This window comes from Gossypium hirsutum, chromosome D12, assembly GCF_007990345.1.
Source record: "Gossypium hirsutum isolate 1008001.06 chromosome D12, Gossypium_hirsutum_v2.1, whole genome shotgun sequence".
Taxonomy (NCBI): domain Eukaryota; kingdom Viridiplantae; phylum Streptophyta; class Magnoliopsida; order Malvales; family Malvaceae; genus Gossypium; species Gossypium hirsutum.
In genome coordinates, this window is record NC_053448.1 from 44,719,851 (window position 1) to 44,739,733 (window position 19,883).

Below are 19,883 nucleotides of genomic sequence, written 5' to 3' on the forward strand. Positions count from 1 at the left end.
TCTCTTGAATGAGTTTAAGAGCTAGGCCATGACAGAGATAGCAAAGGGAGAGGAATATATATCGGGAGGAGGTGATATAAGAATCTTTAATCCTTGGATCCTCAGTTGACATTCCATTGTACCTACAAACCATGTATATAATATAATTGAGAAATTTCCAAGGCATTGGCAATATTATGGAAGGAAAGCAACACATCTTAGCCATTGAAGGAACTATATAGTCGGACTAATCTCACCATTACTCCACATTCTACTCGTTTTGGTAAGAGCCTGGCCAAAGTAATTAAAGAGAAGATCTGTTCATCTCTAGCCATAATTGATTTTGCCTATAGCTATTAGTATTACCACGACATCTGCACAAGATGCTGCCCCACAGCACTGCAAAACCAGAGACAGAGAATGTGATGAACATTGAGATGATATTAGGTGAACTTTTATGCATAATAATATGGGATGAACTTCTTCTTTCTAAGAAAAAGTAGCAGGCACTACTACATAAGTGAGCACAAATATGGAAATGAAAATTCAAATCCGAATAATGTGATTAAGTGCATAATTTGCTAGTATCTTTGTATGAAAATTCAAATCCGAAAACTTTGAGGCGGACTAGATAAGGTTTTCATGTTATATGATGATATTAAAAATTCTGATTTCCCAGGGTCTGAAATGACCCGTAAATGTCCCATGGGTGATCTGTATCATGACTCATGGTTCCCCCAACATTGTCATTCGCCAATATTTATTAATGTCAGTATGCCGCATTATAGTAATAGGAAACAGTTTGATTCATTTATTAAAAGAAGAGGTATGAAAATGAGAACTCAATTGCTTTGATGAAGCCGTGTTGTTTCTGTTTCCAAAAGATAAAACGTGCATTTCCCATTTTGTCAGCAGGGTGCGGTCAGAGTGTGGGAAAATTGAATCAGTTGGAGCTCAGAGTCCCAGTACTTGCTATTCATAGAAACCCTTTGATTTAAAGGACCCCTGGCCAATAAAGGAGGGCAAATGGGCAATGACAGTTAGGCCTGAACCCCCATTATTAGAAACCTTTAATAAAATCGAAACCAACTTTTTTAAGATCACAAATCAGTTGGGACCCATGGATTTCCTTTTTTGCCTTTTGGCATATACTACATGAATTAGCTTAGCTAGCTAGATGGATACATGTATAGGCATTAGTCCAAATCTCCACATTTCGTAGGCCATATAGTTTCTTTTAGGTGCCATCTTTCGAAATTTCCAAAGTGACCAGAATTTCAATGGAAGGCAAGTCTATTTAGTCTTTACCATATTCCGTACGGGCACTTGGTACTCTTAAGTCCTGAACCTTGGAAAGAGTTGGGCTGGATGCAGAGTTTGAACTTCAAGTGATCTGCTAGGGGGAAAGTAATCTATAAGGGAGGCATCAAAACTTATGTTTTAGGACGGTACTTAAGTTAAATGGTGGAATTAAAGGTTTAAGCTGAGATTTATAGAGTAATTGTAAAATGCAAAGAGGACATGCATGGGTATTTATGTTGCCTTTTGCTTGAGAGTGCATGGATTGGCAGAGGCAGGCATCCTTGGCCCTATAACACTGTACCTAAAGCCTTTGGGTATTAAAGGGGGATGAAATTCGACATTTCCATGGAACATGAATTTACAAAGTTATCTCCTTCAATTATTGGAATAGATTTTATGAGACAATGGTAGTTTCATCAACATATTTAGAATATTCAAATTTAGTAGTTATTGATGACATGTCCATGTTGAAAAAAAAGGTGAAATTTTTTTTTTAGGTTTTCATGAAAGATTTCACATATACTATTTTCTCTACTTGAAAATTAGGTCTTTGTAAATCTTTGATATAAAAAAAGTAAAACTCAAATTAATTGTTTTGTTATAGTTTAAATTGAGCGCAGTATGAAAGGTGTTGAATGTTTTTCTTGTTGAGTGTGGTTTAGAGATATGTTAAGGAATATTTAAAAAATATTTTTTTTATTTTTTTAAAAATTTTTAGAATTAAAATTAAATTGACAAATTTTGTAAATGTTGCGGGCTAATTTTATTTTTTTTAGAACTTGAACTAAAATATCAAATTTTGTAAACATTGAGGACTAAATTTGTTGAATTTTTTAAGTTTATTAATAGAATGTATTGGAGGACTAAATTTATTATTAGGTCGATAAAAAACTCATCTCAGCTTTCCATCACTAGTCTAATATCTATACTAAAGGGGGAGATTAAAATATTTAACTTTGAAAAATTAAGTGATTAAATTAAAAAATTAATAATTAAATCACTAAAATAAAACCAAAAACATATTTAATAAATACTTTTATAATTTACCTTAAAAACTATTTACACAACTAAATGATGCATTGTTGTCAATATTCTCCATCATCCTTTATTGAAATTCTTTTGATTGTAATTTCTATTTTTCATATAAACTCTTAATTCTTTTTACTTTATTTTATTTTTCATATAAACTTTGTTTATGTATTTATCTATAATGTTGTTTTAAGCAACATACTCATCCTCGTATACCATATCAAAAATAAAATAAGAACACGATACAAATATTTAATTTTCTAACTTCATCTTATCAAACAAAATAAAATATTCAATATAATTGTTGTGCCTCTCAATCACTTGGACACATGTTAGCAAGATAAATATTGTTGACCTCTCCTTTGACTCTACTTGAGGCAATATCTTGATTGACCATCTGTCCTGATCAGTGGAATGACATCCTTCTGTGAACCACCATTCGGATAAGCATTCTTGACAAGCCCTCTTACTCTTTGATGATGAGATAAGCACTCGCTTCTTAGACACCCGTTTTTTAAGTGTGAACACTCTCCAAGTGCAAATAGCTCTCAAGGCAATAAAGGGTCTACTTGACCATAACACCTTGTGCTAATCAAAAGAATAACAAAATAGGTCCACCATGAATATCATTCACGTTCATAAATATCATTTACACACTTGGTGGGGCTAGATACCTATCCTACAACGGCACGCTAACGGACAAAAGGACCTCTCCTATAAATGCCTTCCCAACAATGAAAAGGGGATTGATTTCCTAACCCTTAAAGTTACTCTGAGCAATTATACTCTCTTCCAGCAACCAACTTGTCCTCTTATTCTTTTTCGATTCACCACCTAGTTAATTGAGTCAACCTCCACAAAACCGCCACTTACTCTTCCTTACTTTCCTCTTATGTTATACTTTGTATCAACAATAATTTAGAAGTATCCAAAATAACCTAACATTGATCCTCCAAAACAATTTTAATGACAAATCAAATGTGTCTTAAAATTAATTATTCATGATGTTAAATTATTTATTGTGTAATCTTTTATGTCTTATCTCTAAATATATAAAAATATTTCCTCCCATTCCTTTATATTTATTTTCTTTTTTGTTAATAGAAAAAATGAACACCACCATTAATTCTTCAATAAAATTATGGATTAAGGGTAGGTGTCATAAATCTCAAATCTTTCACTTGGAGACAGCTTTTATATACGGTATACATCTTCTTCATTTATTTAAGAATTACCTGTTGCATAAATATCTTAATTATGTTATTTTAATTAACTGGCATGTAGAGGTGCTCATGGGCCGGGCGGCTCGGCCCAGCCCGACGGTCCGTCCGAAATATGGGAGGGTTTGGGTAAAAATATAGGCCTGAAATATGGGCTTGGGTAAAAAAACGAGGCCCGTTTACAAAACGGGCCGGGCCTCGAGCACTACTTTTTTGGCCCGAGTCTGGCCCGGCCTGATATAATAAATATATTTATTTTTTAAATTTTTTTAATTTTAAAATATTTTTAAAATGCTTTTTTTATTTTTTAATTTTAAAATATTTTTAAAATACTTTTTAAAATTTTTTTAATTTTAAAATTTTTTTTAATTTTTTTTTAATTTTTAAAATAAAATTTTAGTATTTATTAAAAAATGGGCTGGGCCGGGCTTATAATTTTTTTCGGGCCGGGTCGAAATTTTTTTTATAAGCCCGGCCTGACCCATGAACACCTCTACTGGCATGTGTCATAAAAGTAAAAGTGCATACGTGTATGTATTTATTATGCAACCTTAATAATATATACATCCATGAGATTGAAAATGATGATTTTGGTACTCCACATGTTATCCATCGATCGATTTCATTAAAATTTCACTTTATTTTAAGAAATAAATATTTTTATATTCTCCAAATATTAAAAAATTTGACAATGCATGTTTTTTCTGAGTCTGAAAACAATGTAATTTATTTTACATTACTTGTAGTCTATAATGTTGTATTAAGCAATATTTATTTAATTAGAAAATAATATAAAAGTAACAAATGATTAAGAATTTCAATATTTAAAACGATATTTTTGTCAATTTGATTCTTATTTTTCTTTTAACTAAATTTGATCAGTAACCTTTCAAAATGGGTCAATTTGTTATTTTTAATGAAAATGTTGACCACAATATTAATTTTTTATGCCAACCCGCATGGCGGTCAATGTATATTTCATGCCGACATATCACTATTTATCTTATATGCCATGTCAACAAATAATTTTAAAATTATAAAATATTTAGAAAATAAAAATTTTAAAATTATAAAAGATGCCACTTCTTGTTAACATGGATCACTATACGAGTTGCCATGTTTAAAATTTTAATATTTTAGTCAACATTTTCATTTAAAGAACCATCAATATGTTAAATCAAACAATTATTTAATCGCTTATAAAATAGAGTACTTGAATAGAAATGCTTGACTGTAGTGGCCACTTCAATTACTGCTACGATAAAATAAAGAAAAACAACACAATAGATTGTTTATGCATTTCGATTTTCTTACGTCCACAAAGCCTAACTTAGTGATAATAATCCACAATCTTTAATCCCAATACAACAAGTGATCTAAGTTCTATCACAATCAGATATATCAACCTCATTTTTTTTATCTAAAAACTAGATCTCTCACTTCTAAGTTGTAAAACAAAACAACAAATTAGTTTTACTCTATCAAATGTACTCTCACAAAAATGTTCCTTGATGAACAAATAAGTGTTCTCTTAGCTTAGTTACAAAACCTAACAAGTTCTATCAATATATAAGAGTTTTCGAGACTTACTAACATACTAGATATCAATTACAACCCAACCCTATTAAACAACTAAAATAGCAAGATGCGATATACTAATAAATACCAATGTACATTGGACTATTGAAGATATGTCTTCAAGGCTATCTCGACGTATACTCCACAATTCAAGGGATTTAATATAAATGATCCCATTTGATTCGATCCTTAAGAGCGGTTTCCAAATGGATTGATTTTCATAGATGAATTTGAATACTTCCACAATATCAACAACAATTATTAACTCAAACATTTTGTTTAAAAAATTACCAACTTTCAAATATGGCAAGTAAGGCTGACGACCATAGTGACCACTTCCATTAGCACACAGTCACTTCAAAATTTTGTCTCAATAAATTCAAATATTTTTTAAATGTTGTTTTAACTCAAAATAAAACATTGGACAAAATGTCTCGAGACATAGCCTACCAATGACTATATAACGTTTATTTTTCAGCCATATCTCAAGACACCTTCCCAAGTCTCAAGACATATGTTGCAAAGACAATTTTTAAACTCGAAATTAATGTTTCCAACGGTTAGAATTCATCTTTAACAATCATAAATGTCCACAGATTTATTCATTGATATAAATACACTTCAAAAAGACTTCAAAACAGAAGAGAGAGAGAGATCCAAGCATCAAGATCAAGAGAAAAGTATTCAAATATTTATTCTTTTATTTCTCTTATAAATATTCTTTATGCTCTCATTTCATTTCTTCGAGAGCTTAATTTTTTGTAAACTCATACCTTTTAGAGGTTTCTTTGTTTACTTTCTTTCATATCATCAATTCTAAATTGGGAGGGGTTTAATTGAGCCATAAAAACTAAGAAAGGTTCTAGTTTAGCCATAAAAGCTATAGGGAAATGTTTTATCTAACCCTTAAGAAAAAGATGTTGTAAATGTTATACTTCTCATTGAAAGATATTAATTTTGATATTGAATTGAGAATTCCTTAGTGGTGGAAAGCTAATGTAATAGAAGTAGGTAATTGGGACTGAACGACTATAAACTGAAGTGTTCAAGCTTTTCTTTCATTTTCTTAGCATTCGGAACCGTTTGTAGAAATATTGAAATTACAAATTTACCCTTTTTTAGTATTTTTAGACCTAACATTTTGTTTTAGTTAAAAAAGTCGGTGTGATTCATTATTAATGTTGCTTCTCAATAGAAAAAGGTTAGCTTTCATTTAGTAAAGTGATTTGACTTGAATCCCTTTTATCTTCATTCCCATGGTTTGATTGTTTAAGGAGGAGTTTGTTCTCTACAACATTGTTATTTGGGTGGGTATGATCAAATTGTCTCCTATTATGACCAACGTACTGGCACATCCCATTGAATCTCTTGTTTGCTCCCTTGGGACCTATGAATCACTTTTTCTTCTTACTTTTAACCCATTAACGAATAGTTAGGATAAATTAAAAAAATTAATGATGGATAACACGTAAAACTTCTCAATAGTTGGGACCATGTCTTGCCAATGGTCGTGGACATGAAGATGGAAAGAATTAGGGGGAAAAAACAGAGAAATTGAAACTGTCTGCCGCCAATATTTCGGAAATAAAAGTGGCAAAATCGTCTTTTCAGCTTATAATCCTAAAACGTTAACTTATACGGTGGAATTAAAAACCTCCAAAATTCAAAATTTAAAATTTTGAGGGAAGCGTAAATTAAATTTAAGAAAACAGAGAAAAATTCCATAATTCCAAAGGATATTATTTTATTTTAATCTTTAAATCAGAGGGGAAAAAAAGAGATAGACAAGCAAAAAGCTGCATCCTTCTCCTGACACATTTGATTTTCTCTTTCCCTCTGTACTTTCTTAGAAACCAAACACGATACACCATCATTCTACTCTTTTGATAGATAAGAGTATATACATTGAGCTTCCTTTTATGGCTTTAACTTAAAAAGAGAATACTTAGCTTTTGCCCGCATTTTCATCTGCTTCTTCCCTAGTAACTTAATTATTTGGAATCTCGTACCTTTTTCTAGGGTTTTGAGATCCATTGAGGCTTCGAAGTAGTTAATTTTTTAACAAAATTTTCTTGAGGTAAGTGAAGAATGTTGATATTTCTACTTTCTTTTTCTCTTTCTTATTTGCTATTTTATTGCTTGCTTGGTTCGGCTTAGATTTGGCATATATATACATATATATATTATACATATATTCTCATGCCAATGCTTGTCTGTTTCCTGAGAAAACTGAGAAATTGATGAAAAGTTTCGAATTTATGACAATTCTTTGCTGCTACTATGAGTAGTTTTAATTATTTATTTCCTTATTATTCACATTATTTTTTTTAAGTAGCCAAATGGTAAGGTCCGTTTATGAAGAAAAAAAATATGAAATTAAATGAAGCTTGAAGGTTTGATTTAAGATTTTAAAGAAATTCTTAAGTTAATATTAGATTGTTGATTTGAAATTGCTCAAGGTTTATAGGAAGCTGTCGTGTAACGTATAGTAAATTCTAGCTGTGATAGTAAACCGTTAACCATCTTTATGCTTTGAGCTTGTTAATGGCGGCCGAGGATTGAAGAGCACTGGGGTCTGTATCTTAAATAATGGTCCCCGCCATTTGCATTGCCTGGATAAGTCTTCAAGTGGGGTCTTTTGTTAAAGTTGGATGAAACTTTTGGTGAAATCTGAAACAAAGTGTACCTTTTGATCTCACCCTTTTATATGATTACATCCTCTTAAAGCTCAAATCTCAGGGTTGATGATTGTGAAATACTTAGGAGAAAATGTCTAAGAAAACTGGGATTCCTCCTTCCCACCGGTTTACTAAATCTTTGCCGGTTGATTTTAGGTTCATGGGTTCTCCGACTCCCAATCCCATCAGATTTGCTGATGTAAATTCTGGAAATAATGGCATAGCCAGCTTGAGCGCCCCTGAAAATGGTGATTCGGGGGCAAAGGTTGTTGGGAGAGTTGAAAATGGTGTTGCTGATACTGATCAGGCACATGAGGATTCACCATATAGTGGGAACACTTTGGTAGTTGAGGACAGGCCTTCTGTGGGTGATGAGGACTTGGTCTCTGCAGCTGCACCATTGCCTTCAGTGTCAAAATCTAACATTGAGCACAGGTGGAGTGACATAACTTCCTACACTACAAAAAAGGTAATTTGTTGCTCTTGGTTTGATAATAGGTTAGCTGTTTAAGGCTTTGGAAGGATCTAGTCTTTGTCATGTTAATGGTAAACCTCTTGTTCAACTACTGAATTACGTAATCTTGATATTTCAGAAGGTTCAGTCTTGGTTTCAACTTCCAAATGGGAATTGGGAGCTGGCAAGGATAGTGAAAACTGCAGGAAGCGAGTCTGTTATTTCTCTTCCTGATGGGAAAGTAAGGAATATAAGAAATCTTGAAGTATAAGTTCTTGCATTAAGTAGACATTTGATTCATTTACTTGCATTCCAATTGTAGGTTTTAAAGGTAAATTCTGATAGTTTGATACCTGCAAATCCTGATATCCTTGATGGCGTGGATGATCTCATGCAACTTAGTTATTTAAACGAGCCATCAGTCTTGTTTGATCTCCAATATAGATACAATCGAGATATGATATATGTAAGAGCTCATACTTATTTCTATTAATTTTGAACCAGCACTGAAGTTTGGTGTTCACTAAGGCTGTTATTGTTATAATCATATTTATTTTAGACGAAGGCAGGACCAGTTTTGGTTGCTATCAATCCTTTTAAAAAGGTTCCTTTATATGGAAATAACTACATTGAAGCATACAAGAATAAATCCATTGAGAGCCCACATGTCTATGCAATTGCAGACACAGCTATCCGAGAAATGACACAAGGTACTTTCAATTTCTTGAAGTTGTTATATTGGTTTTTATTTTTATTAATTTTGATATTATAATAATTTGCGGTTGTAATATGTTTCTTTTTTTTCTTTTCTGCAGATGAAGTAAATCAGTCTATCATCATAAGGTTGCTATTTGTTCACTTTCCTTCTCTGAGTGTAATTTTACATGGATTCTACTTTTATTGAGTTAGGATGCACAACAATGAAGATGAAAAGGGGGGAGGGGGCTAGAGTTTTTGAAGGATGACCTCTAACTTTGTGCCTATTTGTAGGATGTCTAAGGTTGTTCCTAAATTAGTAAAGTATTTTTTTTTACAGTTTCATTTAACCAATTCCATCTTAATTTTGGGTGGTTCCTCTTTTTCTTCTTTAGTAAGTTTTCTAAGAGATTCTCTTTATTTCTCCTACTTTCAGTAGTCCTATTTATCTTTGAGTAAACACTTCTCTGCATGTTTTTTATAACTGGACCAGTGGTCGAACCGGTCAGACCACTGGTTCGCTGGTCCAACGGGTCTGACTGGTTCAACCGGTCCAATTAAAAATTATTAAAAATTCAAAATAAAAAAATAAAAAATCTGGTTCCCGGGTCAACTGGTTCAAAGCCCCTTTCTAGACCGGTACCCCGGCTGGTTCCCAGTCCGTCCGGCTGGTCTGGTTCGAACATCATTGGTTTTCTGTGGATGTGTAATATTTTATTCTCCGACTAGCATCCATATGTTGACTTTTGAGTAGTTGTGGTGGTGCTGCTTTGATGCAGTTCGGATTATAAGTGGTGTGGAATGTAGTCTTAAAATTCAACACTTCATATTACATTTGTAATAATTTGTATCATGAAATATCTGATTATAATCAATGAAGCGCATCTTGGGCATTTATAACTGCTGGTTTTGTTTTCATCCCATGTGTCTATGTGTGTAATGGTTGTTCTGCTATTTTCATTTTCTAGTGGTGAGAGTGGAGCAGGGAAAACTGAGACAGCAAAGATAGCAATGCAATATTTGGCAGCTCTTGGTGGTGGTAGTGGAATAGAGTATGAAATATTGAAGACCAATCCTATCTTAGAAGCATTTGGTAATGCAAAAACATTAAGAAATGACAACTCAAGCCGCTTTGTAAGTCTCCTGCCTCTCAAAAAGTTTTTCCTTGATGAGATGGCATTCTAAGAAGAATAATTTGGGTGTATATTTCTCAGGGAAAGTTGATTGAAATCCATTTTAGTGAAACTGGAAAAATATCCGGGGCCAAGATTCAAACTTGTAAGCTCATTTTTGCTACTGATGTCCTGTATTGAAATTCATTTCTTTGAGCATATTTAATTTTCCTTCTTAAAATTTGTAACTAACATCAAGTTTGAATATGTTTTCTCCTCCAAATGGGCAGTTTTACTAGAGAAGGTAGTTCTTGTAACACCTTTTTTCATTGTTTTGTGCCATTTGGTCTTCTATTTTACTATGTATGAGTTGATAATTTAATCTATTATATGAACAGTCTAGAGTGGTCCAATGTGCGGAGGGAGAAAGGTCTTACCATATTTTTTATCAGCTTTGTGCTGGTGCTCCTCGTACTCTTTGAGGTATATTTTCTCTTTGGTCTAATATGCTTTGTTTCAATAACATCTAGGGATACAAATGTGTTCTTTTTTGCTAGGTTGCATATTCTTCTCATCTTTGAGCTTAAGAGTATTTTTTTTTCTATCAATAGCAAATGTTTTCCACAATGAATGCCTCAATACATATTTTGAGTTTGACTCTCCCAAATATGGTAGTAGAAAAGTATCCATGAGATGAATAGCTTACTCTGTTTCCTTCCCTTTTATGCTGTTAATTTCTTGGAATAATCTCCTAATTATGTTATTCTAAAGAATAGTGTTCAACTTTTTGCAATATTCAATTATGCCTTTTGCCTTTGTTCATTCATTTTGGGCCTACAGAGAAGCTAAATTTGAAGGATGTGAATGAGTATAAATATTTAAATCAGAGTAATTGCTATGCTATTAGTGGGGTGGATGATGCTGAACAATTTCACATTGTTAAGGTACTTGCTTGTTTCTCATTAATTATATCTCTTCCATTCATAGTCATTTGCCACAATACATGATTTAAAATGAGAAAGTAAATGGTATATACTGTTTTATGGTCTAATTTCAGGAAGCTTTGGATATTGTCCATGTTAGTGAAGAAGACCAAGAGAGTGTCTTTGCAATGCTTGCTGCAGTACTATGGCTGGGAAATATCTCATTCAACATGATTGATAATGAAAACCATGTTGAAGCTGTGGCAGATGAAAGTGAGAAATTTCCAAAAACCACTTTGAAAAAATTCTTACTAATTGGATTACCCTCATGCTTTTCTGTTCTATTATTGTTGTTTTATACCTTGTGACCCTTCATAGATGTTAGAAAACTCTTCCATATAGCTTTTCCCGTATCCTTCCCCTTCAAATTCCTCTTCTTGGAAAGGGAAAAAGTGAAATGGAGGCTCAAGATAAATTCAAATTAAACACCATTAAGTGGTCCTACCCTGATATGAATCTTTGGAGAACCATAACCCAAAAGCTAGCTTTTGAGGTTGGAGAGCCTAGGTCCATATAAACCCCACTAGGAAATCCCATACTTTCTATGTGAGGTCCACGTCCCATACCTAACAATTGTGCACATAATGGTCCACCACGCTCTGCAGTCCCAATGCCCATGCGGGCTGGGTTTGTGTTAGCTTAATCTAGCCCTGGGCAAACACTGCAATACTGATATCACCACCCATGTTGCACGATTGCAACAGAGAGAGATGATGACTGGCTTTGATACCAACTGATATTGACTTGGAGAACCACACCCCAAAAGCCAGCTATAGAGGTTGGAGAGCCTAAGTCCATTAAACTCCACCAGGAATCCCATACTTCCAAGTCCCATACCTTTTGCAATTGTGCACATAACATTCCCCCATCGGTTAAGTTTAGAATTTTCTGTGGCCTTACACTTAAGTTATATATCTATACTTATTGCCAATTAATTTTAGGTTGGATGCCTAGAAAATGGTATTAAAGGCTAGTTTGTTAGTTAGACCCGTTTGTTGTTTTAGTGATTTTACTGGCAGATTTTTTATGGGTGAGAATACTTTGTGCCAGAGCCAAGATTCCATTATACTAGGTCTTCTTGTTTTTTAGTTTTTATTTATTTTCCTTTGTATTAGGCAGTTGCACTCTTCTTTCTTTTTAATGCTGCTGATATGCCTTCTTAAATTTCTTCCTTGGCATGATATGTAACTTGTTTTGCTTGAAAAGGGTCTTCTTACTATTTTACTTCTGCTGCTTTGCTTGAGCTTATCTGATCTCTGAAGACTATAATATTACTTCAGGTCTAATCAATGTTGCTCAGTTGATTGGCTGTGAAACTGTGGACCTGAATCTGGCTTTATCTACTCGCAAAATGAGAGTTGGTCATGATAATATTATCCAAAAACTAACACTATCACAGGTAAGAATCCTTCATTGCACAAATATTGTACTGTCTAGTTGGTCTTTAAAAGTGTAAGTGTGGTATCTAGGTTTAAGGTAGAGCATGTAAAAGATGGTTTCTTTTGATAAAAATTTTTCTATGTGGAAACATTGGTTAACATTCCTGGGACTTATTTTTCTCCCTCATGGCTTTTCCGCGTCATGTTTGAAGGTTTGCCCGTTTACTGAAGCTGGTTGGAAGAAGGCTTGAGTTGCTTTGATCTCAATATTGTTCTAGTTTTATGCTACCTGATATCCGTATCTCTCCTCTTAACCTGGAGGATATCTCTAAGATTCCATGATTATGGAAATATGTATATGACTGCTCTGCCACGTTTTGAATAATCAAATTAGAGAACTAAATATGAAAGTATTTGATGATATAACATTTTTGGGTTCACATGACTGAAGATTTGATGATACAACATCTTTGGGTTCATGTGACTGCTGCAGCGTTGTCTATGCTTATCTAAATGAAAATGGGATTTATAATTGCAAGGTTTTACTCTCTTTCGTTCAAACGGGATGAGTTAAATTATCTTATTATTACGTTTTGCTGTGTGTTTCATGCATGACACTTCAGCTTCACTAAATCTCTAAACTGCTTACTCTGACCGACTCCTATAGTCTAACCTGTTACTGTTGGAAGCATTTTTCTTGATATTCTCATTTTAAGACTTCTGACATAATAAATATACTCTTTTCATTTTTCAGGCGATCGACACAAGAGATGCGTTGGCAAAATCAATTTATGCATGTTTGTTTGAGTGGCTGGTAGAACAAATTAACAAATCACTTGCTGTTGGCAAGAGGCGAACTGGCAGATCTATCAGCATTCTTGATATTTATGGCTTTGAATCATTTGGTGTATGTTTCGCTTATGTCACACTTGTGTGTGTGTGGCTTCCTGTGTGTCCAAATTCACATTTGACATTTTTTTTTGTTATCCCTCCCTCCCTGTGTGTGTGGCCCTAATTCACATTTGACATTTTCTTGTGTTATTCATTCAACATCATATGTTTATACAGAGGAATAGTTTTGAGCAGTTCTGCATTAATTATGCAAATGAGAGATTGCAGCAGCACTTTAATCGTCATTTATTCAAGTTGGAGCAGGAGGTACCTTCTTTCTGCTTCATATGATTGGATTAAGAGTTTGATTGATTTGAATTGTCATGGCATTTATAGAATCTGACTGAAACTTGATAGATATCTGTAATGGAAAATATCTATTCACTTTCTTTGGCTGGGAGAGTTAGCGTAGTGATGAATCATTGAGTATTCAAGATAATTATTGATGATTGAAGTTATGCAGTTGAAGTGAGGGCATGTAAAAACTTTCTCCATCATGAACTAATGACAAATGCTGAAAGATAACCTTGCTCAAGAAAAGTTTTAACTCTTGAATTAATCTTTTTATAAAAGATAATAATACATTGATTTGCTTTTTCTTTGGTCAGTTAGTGTTGGTTGAGAAGTAATTTGAATTAATCCTAAGAAGACCTGTGAATTTTACAATGATTTTTGATCCTTTTTCTCCCTTTTAGGAATACATCCAAGATGGCATTGACTGGGCAAAGGTTGATTTTGATGACAACCAAGATTGTCTTAATCTTTTTGAAAAGGTAAGGAGTTCTTTTTTAATGCTTCAGCTTAACGGTATGCTTTCCATGTATGTGCTTGGTGTAGGAAACATACTTTCAAGCAAATGTTGTTACTTGAGGGTCCCGCAAAAGCATGCCTGCTTTGGTGTCATTTTGATCTTGCTATTCTTCATGTCTCATAACCTCTTCAGTTTGGTTGTATAAAAAGGGAAAAAGTTAATTTATAATTTTGAAATGAAAAAGTAGCTTTCATGGTATGTTTCCTGCACTCCTGTTATTTGGTTCAACAAAAGTTGCTTGTGTCGTACACATGATATGCTAATTATCATATTACATGGTACTAAAGCAAAGAATGTACATAAACATATTGTACATTCTACATTTCTAGTATGAAAAGCATGTATATTTCTTTCCCTATCTTTTTCATTGAGTTGAAGGTAGAAATTGTGGGAATGACAACAATAGTTGATCTGAAATTTTGAAGCTTGCCTCTATTGTTTTTATCTTTTATTCTTTGCAGCATCTAGTTATGAACTGTGCTTCTTCAAATCTTATCTTTTTTAAAAGTTATATGCAGAAACCTTTGGGATTATTGTCTCTGTTAGATGAGGAATCCACTTTTCCAAATGGCACTGACATCACGTTTGCCAACAAGCTCAAGCAGCATCTGAATTCTAATCCTTGTTTTAGGGGAGAGCGAGAAAAAGCTTTTACTGTCTCTCATTTTGCAGGAGAGGTATTTACCTTTCTAATTCATTGGTTGTTAATTCTAGTGTTCCTCCTTTTGTGTTTCAAAGGGGCTTGCATCTAGTTTCTCCTTCTCCATTTCCTCTTTGTATAAATATTGGTGGTGGATGAAAGATGTGTCACTTGCGGTTTTTATTTATTCTTGCTACGTGACCATTTGACATTTCTTCCTGGTCCCCAACTCAGGTTACATATGACACAACTGGATTTCTTGAGAAGAACAGAGACTTGCTACACCTGGATTCAATTCAACTACTGTCCTTGTGTTTGTGCCACCTTCCTCAGATATTTGCATCAAATATGCTTAACCAATCTGAAAAGACTGTAGTTGGTCCTTTACATAAAGCTGGTGGTGCAGATTCCCAGAAGCTAAGTGTTGCAACAAAATTTAAGGTTAATTCCTTTCCAAATTTCAAGTGCACCCTTGGTTCAGAATGTATATCTATCATATAATTAATAAGCATGAATATGTGAAAGAAGCTTCTATGGAATTACAAGCACAAGTATGTACATGTTAAAATTTGTATCTTCTCATTCTTTCTATTTAATAAAGGAAACAGATATTTTTGATTTTCTTATTTGTATATCAATTCAACACTTTTTCTTGGCATTTTATGAAACTCTTTAGCTTTTAGCAGAATTTGTTACTGATCAAATTGGGATGGGTGGTTCATCTCCAATGTAACTGGATCTGGTTGATCCGGTCTATATTTAGATCGTTACCACATTTTACTGTGCAGCATTTACAACCTTTTCAATTAAAATAAATCTCTTATTTTTCTGATTCATGGAAAAGACTAGTTTCATTGCTTATTGGCTGATCTTCTTTTGCTTTTGATGACTGTTTAATTATTTGTATGAGGTCCACTTGCTGTGTAGAGTGAAGAAAGTTATGCATGTTATTAATAATCATCAATAGTGGTTGGTTTGGTTTGGTTTGATTTGATTTGCCATGAAACCATTGTGCATCAATGGACAATCCCAGTGATTAGTGAAGTACTTAAGATTCAATACATGTGGAGGTTGTCATCCTAGTAGGTTAGCACTATTTCTCATGCCGTGTCCTTTGATATTATTTTCTGTGAACTTAATATAGTCTCCGTTGAATTATTGATTCAACTTTTTTATGTGCTTGGCTTTCTTGTAAAAGTAGTTCAGCCTTTTTGTGAATATGGAATATGGTTGAAGGAGTATGAAAGAGACTAGATTTCTGTCCTTAGAATGGAAATCATAGTGTTAATATAAACTCTGCTACTTTTTGAATGGTACTCTTTTGGATATCATAGTTACTTTTTTCCCCCTATAACGCAGAGTCAACTCTTCCAACTAATGCAACGTCTAGAGAGCACTACTCCACATTTCATACGGTGTATAAAGCCCAATAACTTACAGTCTCCTGGATCATATGAGCAAGGACTTGTTTTGCAGCAACTGAGATGTTGTGGAGTCCTAGAGGTGGTTCGTATTTCACGGTCTGGCTTTCCCAGCAGAATGTCTCACCAAAAGTTTGCAAGAAGGTAACGAAGAGGAAATTATTTAATATTTGTTGAAGTGAGATGCATTTACCTTCTCTTTTCTTTCTTCTCGTTTTGACTTTTAAGAGTTTGTCCATAACTGTTCAGGATTGATTCATTTTCACTTTTTCTTTGGGTTTTTAGCTGTTAATGTTTGTTTTGTACCTTTCCTCAGGTATGGTTTTCTTCTATTGGAAAATGTTGCCTCCCAAGATCCACTTAGCGTTTCAGTTGCTATTCTTCATCAGTTCAACATTTTGCCAGAGATGTACCAAGTTGGCTACACAAAATTGTTTTTCCGTACTGGGCAGGTCAGTAAAAGGATCATGATTGGTTCATCTTGTGTGGTTTACCCACTTTTTGCTCCCCCTCTTTTATGGGGCTCTTTTTAGGAAAAGGGGGAGTGGGCTTTGTGGCTTTAAACTCCCTTGGCTGCTGAATAATGCTGAGCCGGTTAAATAGAATGCATATGGTGAAAATAGTCCTTGACTGTGATTATGCACTAAAAAGTTTAAGTAGTTACCCTTTGGCATGAGTCCTTTGTTGAAACTATTTATGTAAAAGAAGATTATTGTAAGCATACTTTCATTTTGGCATTGTCTATACAAAAATAGAACAAAATAATATGGATTTCTTAAATAGAAAAATACATTCTCTTTATAATGCTGATATTGTTATTTGACTCGAGTCAAACTCAATCCCAATACCTTGGTGCTGTAACTCTTTGCCTCAGAAGATTTGAAAGGCAGGTGAATTTTGAAAACATTGATGTCAATGCTTGTAACTCAAAATAGAAATGCTTAAGAATGTCTATCTACTTCATAACCTTGAGTTTGATTGATATAAACAAGGACATTCTGAGCAGACTGAGGTTCTATCTCTTGATTGTCACAATTGTAAAATATCCCGCAGTATGTTTTATTGTGTTTTCTTGATAAGATGAACTGATATAAGATTAATAATCGATGTAGATTGGGATTCTCGAGGATACAAGGAATCATACTCTTCATGGCATTTTACGTGTTCAAAGCTGCTTCAGAGGGCATCAAGCTCAGCGCCACTTCAAGGAGCTTCAAAGAGGGATTGCTACCTTGCAGTCATGTATTCACATTTTCTGATTTTTATTGCTTTTAAGTTATATTATACAAAATAAGAAACTGTCAAGACGTGATTTTTTTATTTCTCTCACTACAGTTGTCAGAGGAGAGAAAGCCAGGCAAGAATTTGCAGTCTTACTGCAAAGACATAGAGCTGCTGTTGTTATACAAAAGTGGATTAAAGGCAGGAATGTGAAGAAAACATTCAAGAAAATTAACGATGCATCAATTGTGATACAATCAGGTTATTTTTCTCACCTTGAATTTGAAGTACAAACATGCAAAGCAATGTAATGCCTCTTTTTGTTTCCTGGCTGCCATGGTATGGCCAGTTTGAGGATAGAGATGTTTCTCTGTTTTAACCATGAGTTTATGTTAAAGATTTTCAAATACATCCAAGTGCATTTCTTATGTAATTTCCAGGAAATTTAAAAAGGATAGTTGGCAAGCATTTAATATGTATGAAATTGATGGCCCTCCATAAGAGAATTTTGATAAATTAGGTTTTGGCTGCCAAGACTAGAAAGATATATGCCAACGCAGGTTTAAGTTGGACATTTTCTTCTATTAAGTCTGTGTTTGAAAATCATGTCACTTAAAATTTCACTATTATGTCGTCTCTATGCTGTAGTTATTCGTGGCTGGTTGGTCAGAAGATGCTCTCAAGATATAGGACTAGTCAAACCTGGGGGCTCTAAGGTACATTGACCAACTTATTGTGTTCAACTCAAATTTTACTTTGTTTTGAGTTTTCATGTGATTCATTATTACTAAGATTTATCAAATACCTTAATTTATCTGGGGAATGATGCTAAATTTTCTTTTGTAACAATGCATCTTTGATCCATATATTTTTTTGAAGATGGTTCTCCATATTTTATTTACTGAAGCTTGGGGATATTATTATATTAAACACCAACACTTTTGAAAATTGGCCTTGACTCTCGCAGATCCTCCTGTCTTCTTTGGTCTCCTTGCATTTTTCTCAACTTTTCTTAGTTCAATATAGACTTGTTCGATAGTCACACTGCTTGGAAAATATGTTTGTATTGCAAAAGAACATAAAAAAATGTTCCTGAAACTGTTTGGGGGTCAGTGTGTTCTGTGATCGCTTTTTGGTTTTTGAATCTTTCTTTTGACTGTTATACAGACTAATTTTTTAGTATTCTTCTTACTGGTGGTATTTGCACTTGGCACCTTAAGTAATAATAGATTTTGATGCAGGAAAATGAATCAGATGAGGTGCTGGTCAAGTCATCATTTCTCTCTGAAGTACAGCGCCGAGTTCTCAAAGCCGAGGCTGCTCTGAGGGAGAAGGAAGAGGAAAATGATATCCTCCATCAACAGCTCCAACAATACGAAAGCCGTTGGTCTGAGTGTGAGGTAAAAATGAAGTCCATGGAAGAAGTATGGCAGAAACAAATGAGGTCCCTACAATCCAGTCTCTCGATAGCAAAGAAAAGCCTAGCAGTTGACGAGTCGGAGAGAAATTCAGATGCATCAGTTAATACAAGTGATGAAAGAGAATATTGCTGGGATACTGGAAGCAACCATAAGGGTCCGGAGAGCAACGGGTTGAGACCAATGAGTGCAGGTTTGAGTGTTATAAGTCGGCTGGCAGAGGAGTTCGAGCAGAGGAGTCAAGTTTTCGGTGATGATGCCAAGTTCTTAGTGGAAGTGAAATCAGGGCAGGGCGAAGCAAGCCTGAATCCGGATCGTGAACTTAGAAGATTGAAGCAGATGTTTGAAACATGGAAGAAGGATTATGCAGTAAGGCTACGAGAAACAAAAGTGGTGTTAAATAAACTTGGAAATGAAGAAGGTGCACTTGACAGGGTGAAAAAGAAGTGGTGGGGCAGGAGGAACAGCACAAGGGATACTTGAACAAAATATATGTTATAATATGTTTGATGTGTTGCTGCTCGCTGCATGTTGTAGGTAAGGAATTATTATTGCGATGTTAAGTGTTGGATGCAAAAATATGTCCCACATAGGAACGAGTTTTGTTATTCTAAATCAAAGTGCATACATACCCAAAGTTTAAAATATGTATATCATCATCATCATCATCATCATCATCATTATTATGTCCACGAAGTTTTAAATAAGTATTCGTGTTATTACCTAATTATTTTGCAAATATCTATCTACTAAAAAATTGAGTACTATTTTTTTATGCTTAAAAACATTGTACCAAGAAGATAAAAGATGTAGAGGGACCAATAAGCTGGTTTTTGTTTTTTGGGTAAATGTACATATGTGAAGTGTTTTTATTATAGAGATTGAATTAAATTAAATGTGTAATTTAAAATAATTAAATTAGAAGAAAATTAACATTTATTATTTTAAAAATAAATGAAAGTTATTTTTTTATTTACATTCAACTTTAAATAAAATATTTTAATTTCGAAATCATAAAAAAGTTTTAAAATATAGTTTTGTTAAATAGTAAATGGTATTTTGGAATAGTAA

At 33.8% G+C, this 19,883-nt stretch overlaps 1 pseudogene; it reads left to right on the forward strand.

The window, feature by feature from the left end:
- The first annotated feature begins 7,811 nt into the window (after positions 1-7,811).
- On the forward strand, positions 7,812-19,539 carry LOC107946092 (myosin-1-like; annotated as a pseudogene).
- Positions 19,540-19,883: the final 344 nt, after the last annotated feature.